The sequence below is a fragment of the Ruditapes philippinarum genome, unplaced genomic scaffold (genome assembly GCF_026571515.1).
Source record: "Ruditapes philippinarum isolate M1 unplaced genomic scaffold, ASM2657151v2 ctg3561_1_1_1_1, whole genome shotgun sequence".
NCBI classification, from domain to species: domain Eukaryota; kingdom Metazoa; phylum Mollusca; class Bivalvia; order Venerida; family Veneridae; genus Ruditapes; species Ruditapes philippinarum.
Window position 1 is genome coordinate 3,231 of NW_026866922.1, and position 14,874 is coordinate 18,104.

At 34.7% G+C, this 14,874-nt stretch overlaps 1 long non-coding RNA gene across 1 annotated transcript; it reads left to right on the plus strand.

Annotated features, from left to right (window-relative positions):
- The first annotated feature begins 245 nt into the window (after positions 1–245).
- On the plus strand, positions 246–10,361 carry LOC132734214 (uncharacterized). Its single transcript, XR_009626281.1, has 3 exons — positions 246–616; positions 7,108–8,806; positions 9,619–10,361. It is a non-coding gene; the product is annotated as an uncharacterized LOC132734214 (long non-coding RNA).
- The last annotated feature ends 4,513 nt before the right edge of the window (positions 10,362–14,874 follow it).

The window sequence follows — 14,874 nt, forward strand, 5'->3', positions numbered from 1 at the left end:
GTTTCCGGACAATAACTAGAGTTAGGAATGAGATATTGTAATCAAACTTTGTGAAAAGCAAGCTTATTTGGAGACCCCAGTTGGGATTACAATTAATTGAAATATTTCTTTGTACACAGTTGATAGTTTGTGTTGCAATTTTTCTTCAGGCTACTTTTTTTCAAAAAGTTGCTGGTGGGGGTATTAATCACCTTCAGTGATAGGTCTAGTTTTATTTGCTTTGTAAACATGTACAGATTTTTCCAATTTGCATGTTCGCCTAAGAAAAATGCTTGATTTTTATGTCAGCTAAAAGAAATTTTGAAAAAATATTATTTTTTTTCTGTTAAAATAAAGGATTATATGTTAAATTAATTCTTATGGCATTTTGCTCTAAACTTCACGCTTTGAAATTGTTCATATGCTATTTTATATATACCAGTTTAATAATGTACATAATCATGTTTTTTCTAGTTGAAAGACCCTGATATAATGTTGAAAATGAATCTTTTTTAAAGTTTTTTCTGTTTTGGTTTTTATTGTAGGAGGTACTTTCACCTTACAAGCAGGAACAGAATATCAAAGTTTAATTTTTATGCAAAACAATCGGAGAGCAAGAATTGTTTAAAACTGTCCTGTAAGAGTTCTTTGTGCAATTTGATATGAGCCGCGTCATGACAAAACCAACATAGTGAGTTTGCGACCAGCATGGATCCAGACCAGCCTGCGCATCCATGCTGTTTGCTTACCAACCCTATTACAAGTAGAGAAACTCAGATAGCGAACAGCATGGATCCTGATCAGACTGCGCAGATGTGCAGGCTGGTCTGGATCCATGCTGGTCATAAATGCACTATGTTGGTTTAGTCATGACGCGGCTCAAATTTTGTTATATTTATTCAGGCAGATAATGTAATACAATATGTTTATATTTATACATTTAACAATTAATTGGCTGCTTTGCTCCTCCTTTTCCTTATTCTCTGTTTGTTAACCCTTTTCCCATACTAAATATCTTAAATCGTCGCCCAAGTACTATAACCTCCGTAGTAAAATTTAGAGGACGTAACACGGTACTGCACTAAGTGTAGGTTACAATTCATTAGTAAGTATTTACAAAATTAAATTGGTCAGGTGTGGCATAGCAGCGCAACCAATTTAATTTTGAAAATACGTACTAATAAAGTTTAACGGCCTTAGTGTTTTAAATTATTTTTATAAACAGTCGATTTACTTCACTGATAAACAGTTTGGCGATTTATTAAAGTAAATGTGTTACGATTCATTAGAAATACTGCAATCCTATTGGACAACAAATAATTTCAAATACTAAGGTGACTAAATGGACTCTATCTTTCAATCTTGACAAAATCATTAATAATTTATAGGTAAATTTTCAAAATAAGCACTGACTGACTAGGTAACAGTGCAGACTATGACAAGTCGGCACAGATGTATCCATGCCAACTCTGACCTTGATTTGCACAGGTCACATGGGTATATTAAGTCACATGAGGAGGCTAAGGGTATAAATGAAGTTGTTTGACTTGATGGAAATGTTTGTTTTGGTCAGTGTGATAAATTAGATAAAAAGAAACTTAAGGCATGAGGCATGAAATATCACTGAAAAGGTAAAAAGTATAGTATTACATTGACCCCTACCTTTCCTAAATATCTGAAATGGGCTTGTCTGTCTTTTAATATGGGCAAAACCATTTATCATTTTTAGCTGGTCTTTTTAGCTCACCTGTCACAAAGTGACAGGGTGAGCTTTTGTGATCGCTTTTCGTCCATCGTCCGTCCGTCCGTCCGTCCGAGCAGACGAGAGCTACATTATGAGGTTTAGGTTTATGTACAGGCACTCTGTATGGGGTTCATTCCGTAGAGACATGTATTATGTGGTTAAAAATGCTCTTATGGGGTTAAAAAAATTTGCTCTTGTGGGGTTAAGAGATCAAAGGAATAACCCCACAAACACGTCTGCTAAGTAAGTCCGTCCGTCGTCCGTCCGTCCGTAAACTTTTGCTTTAAATGACATCTCCTCATAAACCACTGAGCCAATTTCATCCAAACTTCACAGGAATGTTCTTTTGGTGGTCACCTTTAAAAATTGTTCAAAGAATTTAATTCCATACAGAACTCTGGTTGCCATGGCAACCGAAAGAAAAATCTTTAAATATCTTCTTTTAAACAACCCTAAGAGCTAGAGCTTAGATATTTGGCATGAAACATCTTCTAATGAGTGTCTACCAAGTTTGTTCAAATAAAAGCCCTGGGGTCAAAATTGGCCCCGCCCCAGGGGGTCATAGATTTTCCCTATATGCATATAGTAAAAACTTAAAAAATCTTCTTTTAAAGAACCCAAAGAGCTAGAGCTAAGATATTTGGCATGAAACATCTTCTAGTGAGTGTCTACCAAGTTTGTTCAAATAAAAGCCCTGGGGTCAAAATTGGCCCCGCCCCGGGGGGTCATTGATTATCCCTATATGCAAATAGTAAAAACTTAAAAAATCTTCTTTTAAAGAACTGTAAGAGCTAGAGCTTAGATATTTGGCATGAAACATCTTCTAGTGAATGTCTACCAAGTTTGTTCAAATAAAAACCCTGGGGTCAAAATTGGCCCCGCCCCAGGGGGTCATTGATTTTCCCTATATGCATACAGTAAAAACTTAAAAAATCTTCTTTTAAAGAACCCAAAGAGCTAGAGCTAAGATATTTGGCATGAAACATCTTCTAGTGAGTGTCTACCAAGTTTGTTCAAATAAAAGCCCTGGGGTCAAAATTGGCCCCGCCCCGGGGGTCATTGATTTTCCCTATATGCAAATAGTAAAAACTTAAAAAATCTTCTTTTAAAGAACCCAAAGAGCTAGAGCTAAGATATTTGGCATGAAACATCTTCTAGTGAGTGTCTACCAAGTTTGTTCAAATAAAAGCCCTGGGGTCAAAATTTGCCCTGCCCCGGGGGGTCATTGATTTTCCCTATATGCAAATAGTAAAAACTTAAAAAATCTTCTTTTAAAGAACTGTAAGAGCTAGAGCTTAGATATTTGGCATGAAACATCTTCTAGTGAATGTCTACCAAGTTTGTTCGAATAAAAACCCTGGGGTCAAAATTGGCCCCGCCCCAGGGGGTCATTGATTTTCCCTATATGCATATAGTAAAAACTTAAAAAATCTTCTTTTAAAGAACCTTAAGAGCTAGAGCTTAGATATTTGCCATGAAACATCTAGTGAATGTCTATCAAGTTTGTTGAAATAAAAGCCCTTGGGTCAAAATTGGCCCCGCCCCAGGGGGTCATTGATTTTCCCTATATGCATATAGTAAAAACTTAAAAAATCTTCTTTCAAAGAACCCAAAGAGCTAGAGCTAAGATATTTAGCATGAAACATGTTCTAATGGGTGTCTACCAAGTATGTTCAAATAAAAGCCCTGGGGTCAAAACTGGCCCGCCCGGGGGTCATTGATTTTCCTTATATGTGTATAGCAAAAACTTAAAAATCTTCTTTGAAAAAACCCAAATAGCTAGAGTTTAGATATTAAGCATAAAACATCTTTAAGTAAATATCTACAAAGTTTGTTCAAATAAAAGCCCGGGGGTCAAAACTGGCCCTGCCCCAGGGGTGTCATTGTTTTTAACTATATGTGTATAGTAAAAACTTAAAAAATCTTCTTTTAAAAAACCCAATGAGCTAGAACTTAGATGTTTAGCATGAAACATCTTCTTATGGGTATCTACCAAGTTTGTTCAAATAAACAAATAAAAGCCCTTGGGTAAAAATTGGTCCCGGGGGGGGGGGGGGGGGGGGGCGGGCTATATACAGGTGAGCGACCTAGGGCCATCATGGCCCTCTTGTTTAAGAGAGTTTGAGCTATTATAATGACAGTGTCATTGTTGTCATTATTGTTGTCATGCAAAAACTTCATTGTAGCCCATTATTCATTCATTTTAAGAGGTATCAACATGAAACTTTGAATTGCTTGTAAGACATTAGGGCCATAAGTCTGAAAGCTACATTTGTGAAGTTATGCCCCTTTTTATACGCCCGTATAACGGGACGTATTATGGGAACGGGCGGGCGTATGGGCGGGCGGGCGGCGTCCAATTTTGTCCGGAGCATATCTCCTGCACGCATGGAGGGATTTTAATGAAATTTCATAGAAATGTTCACCATTATGAGAAGCCATGTCATGCACATGAACTAGGTCGCTAGGTCAAAGGTCAAGGTCACACTTAGAGCTCATTGAAAAACGCTTGTCCCGAGCAAAACTTCCACATGCATAGAGGGATTTCAATATAACTTGGCACAAATGTTCACCATTGTGAGGCTGAGTGTCGCGCACAAAATTCAGGTCCCTGCAGCCAATGTCAAGGTCACACATAGAGGTCAAAGTTTAGATAAAAATATGAAGATGTGTATAGGGACGATTTAATCATCATTTATTGAGGGATTGTAACACAAATGGTCATTATCATGACTACGGCTGTGACACATGTACTTTTAGTCAATATATGCAAGGTCAAGGTCACTAAAGATGGTGAAATATCCAGATTTTGTCTGGAGCATATCTCCTACATGTATGGAAGAATTTTTATAATACTTTATGGAAATGTTCACCACCATGATATGTATTGCTCCATGCATGATCCAGGTCTCCAGGTCAAAGGTCAAGGTCACACTTAGAGCTCATTGAAAAACGCTTGTCCGGAGCAAAACTTCTACATTCATAGGGGGATTTCAATATAACTTGGCACAAATGTTCACCATTGTGAGGCTGAGTGTTGCACGCAAAATTCAGATCCCTGCGACCAAAGTCAAGGTTACACATAGAGGTCAAAGTTCAGATAAAAATTTGAAGATGTGTATAGGGACCATTTAGTCATCATTTATTGATGGATTGTAGCACAAATGGTAACTATCATGACTACAGGTGTGACACATTTAATTTAGGTTAATATTTGCAAGGTCAAGGCCACTGGAGATGATTAAATATCCAGATGTTGTCCGGAGCATATTTTCTACATGCATGGAGGAATTTTAATGTTACTTTATAGAATTGTTCACCACCATGAGACGTAGTGCCCTGCACATGAACCAAGTCTCTGGGTCAAAGGTGAAGGTCACAGTAAGAGCTCATAGAAAAACGCTTGTCTGGAGCAAAACTTCTACATGCATAGAGGAATTTCAATATAATTTGGCACAAATGTTCATCATTGTGAGGCTGAGTGCCATGCATAAAATTCAGGTCCCTGCGACCAAGGTCAAGGTCACACATCCTGTGCATATCTTTCTACTGATTTGTTTTAAGGTTCATTTAACAACACAGTGCCAAGAATAAAAACTTGCTTGCTAGATAACACTTATCCATAATGCCCCCATCTCCATCTAAAGCTTTCGTAAACGGGCGTATTTTGTGACTATGGCACCCTTGTTAACTTTAAATTGAGGATTTAAACATTTTTATGCTCCCCGAAAAAATTGGGGCGAGCATGTAGTCACCAGGTTGTTTTTTTTGTTGTTATTTACATGTATAGAGAAAATTTCACTGTAATTGTGTAACTATACTGAACAAAAAAAATTATTTCCTAGATGTTAAATGTACGGGAGTCTAACAACTTCAATTATCTTAAGTGTACATATATTCTGCCTGGATGCTAAATTTAATAAAAAAAATATGAAAATATATAATTATAAAAAAAATGCATTTTAAAATTGCACTTTTGAAGGCTTCATTTTATATACGCACCCCTTCCTCCACTCACGCACCTATACTGCATTACAAGCTGTAAATACATGTGTGTAAGTGAGTAAGTCGTTTTCTCTGTAAAATGCTTTGCTTTTCTGAGCTGAAAACATAAAATGCCTATGTTTAGTAAATTATTTATAACCTCATAAAAAATGAAGGTTTTATTTTACTTGTATGTAATGTCGTACGTATCAACTTTACAGCTTACGTTCCTTGATAGCAGGAGTCTCCTTCACCACTGTTAGTTGAAATCCAGTCAGGATTGGCGACGTGTGAGAAAGCTATCAAACAAGCTTACGAAGGTGGCTGGTTCTAATTCGATGCCTTTAAGTTGCCTGAAATAATGCTCATTTAAGATGAAATCAATAACCGTTTTTTTGTTGTTGTTTTTTCTCATCTTTTACTAGCATCAAAGCACCCAAATGAAAAGACAAAATTATAAGTGTATTTACCTTGTGGTGGTCATTACACTAGTGACAACTAGTAAAAACATGACATGATAAAAACCAAAGAAAAACAAAAAAACTTTTGCTTGTTGTTACTACACTAGCAACAACACGTCTTGTGACATGACCAAAGCTACTTTGTCTTGTTTTCATCATTTAGCTAGGGAACAGACAATAAACAACCTTAATATAAAATCCCTGACTTCACCATTATAACAAATGGCACATAATCGCACTTTATTAAAGCAAATAAATACTTCCATCCAAACATTGATTACCTTGGTATAGTTTGTATAATCATTACATCGTTCATAATTTGCTTATTCTAATGCCTGGAAAATTATTTAAACAAACCATTTTTTAAGAAAATAAAACAACAAATTTCTAGAATTCAAGAATGCTTAAAATTTTAAAGAGACATGTTCTAGACTTATTACATCTGCCTCTACAGTTTCTCGAAAACAGTTTAAACCTTTTACTGTTTGCTCATACTAGAAATAATATTCTAAGAGGCTATTTTTGTATTATTTTAGAAGTTGTCACATTGAAAATGATGTCAACAGATACCCCATTATAAAGATTATGTTTTTTTTTTAAAAATCATATGTGATCAGGCGAGCGTTTCACTAATATTCCGTAAGTTTAGCGTATCTTTTTACGTAAATTTGGACATAAGCAAAATGTAAATTTACGTTAGTTGCATTTCACTAATCAGAACGTGCAATTTGCGCCAGCAATATGTGAGCGTAACTTAACGTTTAAACCTACGCCAATACGTAGCTCAGAAAGTTTAGTGAAACGCAAATAAATACGTATGTTCTGATTACGCAAAAAGTTACGTTCAAACTGGAGTTACGATAATGTAAGTACGTTAGTGAAACGCACCCCAGTATTTAGTATTATAAATATATAGTGTTATTTTTTTTCTATTTTCAGTCAACACTAGATACAGTGTATAACCATTCAAGTGATGATTCCTCTCTCAATGTTATAGTATGATGACACTCAATAATATTGTGTCACATGTATGAACAGAAGATCATTTATAGTGTGCCTGTCTAATTACAGTGTAATTGTGTGGACAGTAGACCAGTCTGAATGTGAAATGTGACAATATTTGATTTTAGGTGTACCAGTCTAGTGTGATTGTGGACAGTGAACCAGTCTGAAGGTGACATATGACAATATTTGATTTTAGGTGTACCAGTCTAGTGTGATTGTGGACAGCGGACCAGTCTGAATGTGACATGACAATATTTGATTTTAGGTGTACCAGTCTGATTAATTAAGAGTATTGCTACAATGTATAAATCTTATTAATTAAAGCTTTGTAGTATATAATTGATAGTCCCAGTCAATGGTACAATGTACCAGTTGTAAATTATGGCGTGCATGTCTGATTAGAATCTTACAAGACAATAATTTACTGTGTCCAAATCTGATAAATTAAATTGTGAAAGTCTGTTATTTATTAAAATGTGATCTGTTTAATGAATAAGTCTGATTTAGAGTGTGATAATCTGTAATGTACATTGCACCAGTATGATACAGGTGTGTCACTATGTAATACACAGTGTACCAGTCTGGTAAGAATGTAATAATACGTAATAATATGTTATTCATACTGTACCAGTCTGACTAGTGTGACAATCTGTAATACAGTGTACCAGTCTGATTAGTGTGACAATCTGTAATGCACAGTGTACCAGTCCAACTAGTGTGCCAATCTGTAATGCACGGTGTACCAGTCTGATTAGTGTGACAATCTGTAATGCACAGTGTACCAGTCTGATTAGTGTGACAATCTGTAATACAGTGTACCAGTCTGATTAGTGTGACAATCTGTAATGCACAGTGTACCAGTCCGGCTAGTGTGACAATCTGTAATGTACAGTGTACCAGTCTGATTAGTGTGACAATCTGTAATGCACAGTGTACCAGTCTCATTAGTGTGACAATCTGTAATGCACATTGTACCAGTCTGAAAAGTGTGTGACAATCTGTAATGCACAGTGTACCAGTCTCATTAGTGTGATAATCTGTAATGCACATTGTACCAGTCTGAAAAGTGTGTGACAATCTGTAATGCACAGTGTACCAGTCTGAAAAGTGTGTGACAATCTTTAATGCACACTGTACCAGTCTGAAAAGTGTGTGACAATCTGTAATGCACAGTGTACCAGTCTCATTAGTGTGACAATCTGTAATGCACATTGTACCAGTCTGAAAAGTGTGTGACAATCTGTAATGCACAGTGTACCAGTCTGAAAAGTGTGGGACAATCTGTAATGCACACTGTACCAGTCTGATTAGTGTATGGCAATCTGTAATACTTATTGTACCAGCCTGATAAGAGTGGGACTATCTGTAATGCATATTGTACCAGTTAGTGTGTGACAATTTTTAATGCAAAGTGTACCAGTCGTATAAGAGTGTGATGATCTGTTAAGCAAAGTGTAGCAGTCTGATCAGAGTGTGACAATTTGTAATGCATATTGTGCCAGCCTGATCAGTGTGTGACAATCTGTAATGCATATTGTGCCAGCCTGATAACAGTGAGACAATCTGTATTGCACAGTGTACCAGTCTGATTAGTATGTAATTATCTGTAATGCACAGTGTAGACTAAATTAAGGTAGACCATGGGTAATGGGAACCATAAGGAACTTTAAAATTGACAACATAGGACGGTTATATGTCTTCAAGTTCACCTGTATGCAAAATTTAAATAAAATTTACCGTGTGGTTTATGAGTTATGGATATATTTCTGAACTAAGACTTTGCCATTAGAAGGGCTTATTTTCAGAAATGAGGAAACTCTAAATAATCTGTAATATCATCATTATAAAAAATGTTTTTCTATTGCCCATTGTTAAGAAACAATAATAACATTCAAATAACAAATTACACAAGCAAAATGTTTGTTTCTAAACAAAATGTTTTGAATATGTATAAAAATGTTACCCTACCCCACCAACTTTAACACTAATTTTACCATTTCCATATCTAAAATGCCTTATTTAAAATATTCCTAAAATTTTCCATAATGAGGGGCTGTTTTCAAAGTTTGCCTAAATTTTCTTAAAGGTATATTGGTTGATCATGCGAAATATAAAATACTTTTACCGTGTGGTTTTTATTTTATTAAATTTTGAAAATATCTGGTGTCATATTTGCTATAAATTTTGGCATTATTTAGCAAATAAATACCTACAATAATTATATAATTTAAATCAAACCCTTTTTTCTTCCATAAGGGATCAGAGAGATACATAAATAATGTTAAAAAGAAAAAAAAAGAAAGAAAAAAAAAGAAAGAAAAAAAAGTTGCCCCTTCTGGGGTTTGAACCCACGCCCCTCAATTTCAATGTAGTTTGCAAGTGATTTTAGCCTATTTGAATACTCTTCAAAGTGGAGGTAATGCATTACCCATGGTCTACCTTAAGTTCAGAATAAATTTAAGTTTTAGCAATTGATAATAATTTAATCGAAGATTAACAATTATTTGAAACATGTAAGCTTTATAATACTGATGAGGGAAGCTAACTTCCGTCAAGTGTTATTTTCCTGTTTTTGTCATAATTGAGATTTCTTACCTTTGTCCTGTTTTTCCCATTATTTTCCTGTTTACCTACTTTTTATGTGAAAATGAATAAGTTCAGTATACTTTCAATTATTTTTGTTAAATGATACATGTTAATTCAGCTAATGTATGACAAACATTGGTAAATTAATGGGGGGAAAAAACACAAGTCATTATCCCAGAGAACAGTAAACTTCTGACCTTGTGGCCTTACTAGAGCATTTTGTGAAAAATGGCTGTTTTCATTGAAAAGCCTCCTGTTACATGTTCAAATTGCTAAGGCTTCAATACTGTTCAAAAGTGGCACAAATGTTGACTTGACCATAGCCTTTGTAAAGGCATACTTAATCTTAAATTTCCTATTACCATGGCAAGGAGCGGACATCTCAAAATTGCCAAGAATCATTATTTTGCTTTGACTTTTCCATTAAAATTGATTTTAAAGTGCTGCAACTTATCAATGGATTGAGATAGAGTCAAATGCTTTTAAGTGTTGGTTACACGTTACCTTATCATCGATCTGGGGACATTTTTAGCCTTTCACAAGTCCAAAATTTTCTTGGCGATGAGGGGGACTGCCGCCCCCTTCAAAACCCCCAAACAGAAGGGAGCACATTCCCCTTCTGGCAACCCCCTGATGTATCTTTTGGATAGGTGGCCGCGCCGAAAAAGTGGTCACCTTTTTTAACAACATTTCTCAAACGAAAAGCAGTCTTTGGGGCCTATATAGGGCATTTGTTCACTATTTGAGGCCTAAAAGAGGAGGGGAGGGGTCAAAAGTGCGTTGTTTGGTGTATATATGAGGGAAAGGGTTAAAATCAACCTGAGGTCATTTTTAGCCTCTCGCAAGTCCAAAATTTTCTTGGAGATGATTTGGTCTGCCGACCCCCTTCAAACCCCCAAGCAGAAGGGAGATGTGGACGAAAAAGTGATCACTTTTTTTAGCTCACCTGAGCATATGCTCAGGGTGAGCTATTAGGATCACTCTTCGTCTGTCGTACGTCGTCCGTCGTACGTTGTCCGTTCACACTTTTCAAACGACATCTCCTCTGAAACCATAAGGCAGATCATAATGAAACTTCTGACAGGGATGTTCCTTGTGTGAAGCCTTAACAAAGTTGTTCAAAGAATTCCATTCCATGCAGAACTCTGGTTGCCATGGCAACCAAAAGAAAAAACTTTAAACATCTTCTTCTAGAAAACCCAAAGAGCTAGAGCTTAGATATTTGGCATGAAACATCTTCTAGTGAGTGTCTACCAAGATTGTTCAAATAAAATCCCTGGGGTCAAAATTATCCCCGCCCCAGGGGGTCATTGATTTTCCCTATATGCATATAGTAAAAACTTAAACAAATCTTCTTTTAAAGAACCCAAAGAGCTAGAGCTAAGATGTTAAGCATGAAACATCTTCTAATGAGTGTCTACCAAGATTGTTCAAATAAAAGCCCTGGGGTCAAAATTGGCCCCGCCCCAGGGGGTCATTGATTTTCCCTATATGCATATAGTAAAAACTTAAAAAATCTTCTTCTAAAAAAACCCAAAGAGCTAGAGCTTAGATATTTGGCATGAAACATGTTCTAATGGATGTCTACCAAGTTTGTTCAAATAAAAGCCCTGGGGTCAAAATTGGCCCCGCCCCTGGGGGTCATTGATTTTCCCTATATGCATATAGTAAAAACTTTCTTTTAAAGAACCCAAAGAGCTAGAGCTAAGATATTTAGCATGAAATATCTTCTAATCGGTATCTACCAAGTTTGTTCAAATAAAAGCCCTTGGGTCAAAATTGGCCCCGCCCCAGGGGGTCATTGATTGTCCCTATATGCATATAGTAAAAACTTAAAAAAAATTCTTTTAAAGAACCCAAAGAGCTAAAGCTAAGATATTTAGCATGAAACATCTTCTAATGGTCGACTACCAAGTTTGTTCAAATAAAATCCCTGGGGTCAAAATTGGCCCCGCCCCAGGGGGTCATTGATTTTCCCTATATGCATATTGTAAAAACTTAAAAATCTTCTAAAAAACCCAAAGAGCTAGAGCTTAGATATTTAGCATGAAACATCTTCTAGTGAGTGTCTACCAAGATTTTTCAAATAAAAGCCCTGGGGTCAAAATTGGCCCCGCCCCAGGGGGTCATTGGTTTTCCCTATATGCATATAGTAAAAACTTAAAAATCTTCTAAAAAACCCAAAGAGCTAGAGCTTAGATATTTAGCATGAAACATCTTCTAGTGAGTGTCTACCAAGATTGTTCAAATAAAATCCCTGGGGTCAAAATTGGCCCCGCCCCAGGGGGTCATTGATTTTCCCTATATGCATATAGTAAAAACTTAAAAGTCTTCTTTGAAAAAACCAGAATAGCTAGAGTTTAGATATTAAGCATGAAACGTTTTCTAGTAAGTGTCTACAAAGATTGTTCAAATAAAAGCCCTTGGGTCAAAACTGTTTTTAACTATATGTGTAAAGAAAAAAACTTGACCAGCTAGACCTTAGATGTTAAGCATGAAATATCTTCTAATGGGTGTCTACCAAGTTTGTTCAAATAAAAGCCCTGGGGTTTAAACTGGCCCCGCTCCGGGGGCCTATATGCAGGTGAGCGACTTCAGGGCCATCATGGCCCTCTTGTTTAAAACACCATTTCTCAAACATAAACAAGTGTTTGGGGTCTAAAAAGGCCATTTTTTTTCACTATTTGAGGCATCGAAAACTCGGGGTGAAAAGGTGTAGAAAGACGTCTATATGAAGTAATGGGTTAAGGTGTGAAAAGTATTTGATTTTTCTTCAGGATTTCTTCATAATTCTGTATTACTTTTGACTGTTGTTTTTTCTGTCTGTGGGAAAGTGTTATTCAACTATAATATTATTTTGAAAATGAAAAGTTTACTTAATTAGCTTGAGATTTGAAAAATAAATGTGAAATTGTACTGACAGTGTTTTATTAACATTGTAATAAATGTATAGATTTAGAAAAAAATTAAACAATCTTAATTAGTTCTAACTTATATCTTCAGATGATATAAATGTTGATGTTTGATTTTCAAGCTAAAATTCTCTAATTAAAAATCAAGCAGATCTTTGTAAAATTTCAACAGGCATGTTTGATTAACATTATTACTGTTTAGTAATGAAAATTTTTACAGAACATTTCTGTGGCAAACAACAACTTGTAAAGGTACAATGTGTTATGTTTTTCACCAATTCCGGTTGTTGTTTACATGATATGTGTTCATAGTTTTTCAGGAATTATAGAATTGTCACGATTATATCAATAAACAGGAAATGGAAATACCACTGTGTGTAAATGACACAGTGTTTTTCCGTTGTTTGTTAACAGGATTTAAACAATAGGTTGTTGGCTTGTAAAATTTTTGCGTAATTGGGTGACGGAAATGAATTTAAGGATAGGTTACATGTATTTTCAGAGCATTCTTTTATATATAATGCATGGTTATTTGAAACAAAGGATATGAAGTATGTCCAGTAACCTTTTAAAAAAGTCATCGACTTTGGTAGCTTTGACATTTTAGCATTCTTGTTGGGGCAGGAAATATTCTCTTCCTTTGTACATTAAAAATTCCCTAAAAACTTTGGGTAAAAGTTCTTATTTTTGTACAATCTGCCCAAGAATCTTTCCAAAAACAAGTTTTGAATGATGAGTTTAATTTTTTTTTCGAATGTAAGATCACTGTAAAATGACCTTTCTGAGTTTTGATGATGAGTTTTCAAATGTAAGTTCACTTTAATTTAAGGTCCGAGCGTATTTATATAATCACGACTCCCTTACATAGACTAACCAGTTCTGTTTTCTTGTGAAAATCCAAGTACTTACTTCATAATTGAGAAGGTCACACACTAATTTCAGCAAAGGCCCATTATCTCTAACATGGATTTTGACAGAATTATTTCCCTTTTTTTGACTAAACAGCCCTAATCTACCATCAGCTGTCTGTTACTTCCAACTACCTTGTTGTAATGTATAATAACATTTTGTTGTCAACATATGCCTACATTAATTCTGATCAGTAATTAAGTTGTAGCCCAGTAATTCAAGGGAGAAAACTTTAACAACTTTTAATTTACACATAATAATTTACCAATGTTTTATTAATTGATAACTAAATGTATATTGCTGTATAATTATTTTTTTCTGATCACTGTTTGTTGTTAGAATACTCATTATGTTGTTACTTTATAATAATATTTACATTGATGTTTTTGTATGTATTTATTTATTTCATGTGAATTAATTTTGAGACATTTGGTGTGCAAATGTTCATGCATTTTTCTACTTAATCTTGAATAAATTACATAACATATTCAATTTAAGAAAAAGCTTTTTCCTTTATTATATTTAATGATTTTTTTTGTTTTAATAATTAATTTTGAGACATTTTTTATTCAAATTTTTATGCATTTTTGTACTTAATCTTGAATAAATTACATAACATATTTGATTAAAAAGCTTTTTCCTTTATAAAGTATAATTATGAAAATTTTTCTCTTTTTAAAAAAACAACAAAAAATGTATTTGCCATTTTGCTTGATGCAAAAGTACAGGCTATTTTTCTTTAATATTCAAAGTACAGGCCATTATGTCTTATTCAATGGACAATTTTAGTACTGGTCATTTTGCTTTATTGAAAGTATGGGCTATTATATATTTTTTAAGGTTGTGTTTTGCTAGGTTTTTGCACTGTTATGAAAGTTTTTTGTTTTTTTTTTCTTATATGAAAATAATTTTACAATTATTATTTACAGAGAACTTACAATTTATATTGGTACCAATTTAGCTCTGTTTGTTAAATACTTAGTTTTTTTCCTCCCCAGAGGGGAATTACATAAGTGCTGTCTCTTACATCTAATATAATTTTTTCGTACATTTGAATTTTTTTCAAAAAAAGGGAAATTTTAGAATTTGCAATAACAAAGAAGAAAGTTCTGACATCAAAAAAAGAGGAAATTTCTTTAATTTGTGAAAATACCCATTATTTTAAGAAAAATCTTTGAAAATATGGCTGCAAAAAGTGGGAGTCTCCCACTGAAATAGGAGAGTTCACATGTATGTTTTTTGTTCACACAAAAAGTTAGTGTTTCTATTAACCACCAACTGGAATCAATTACAA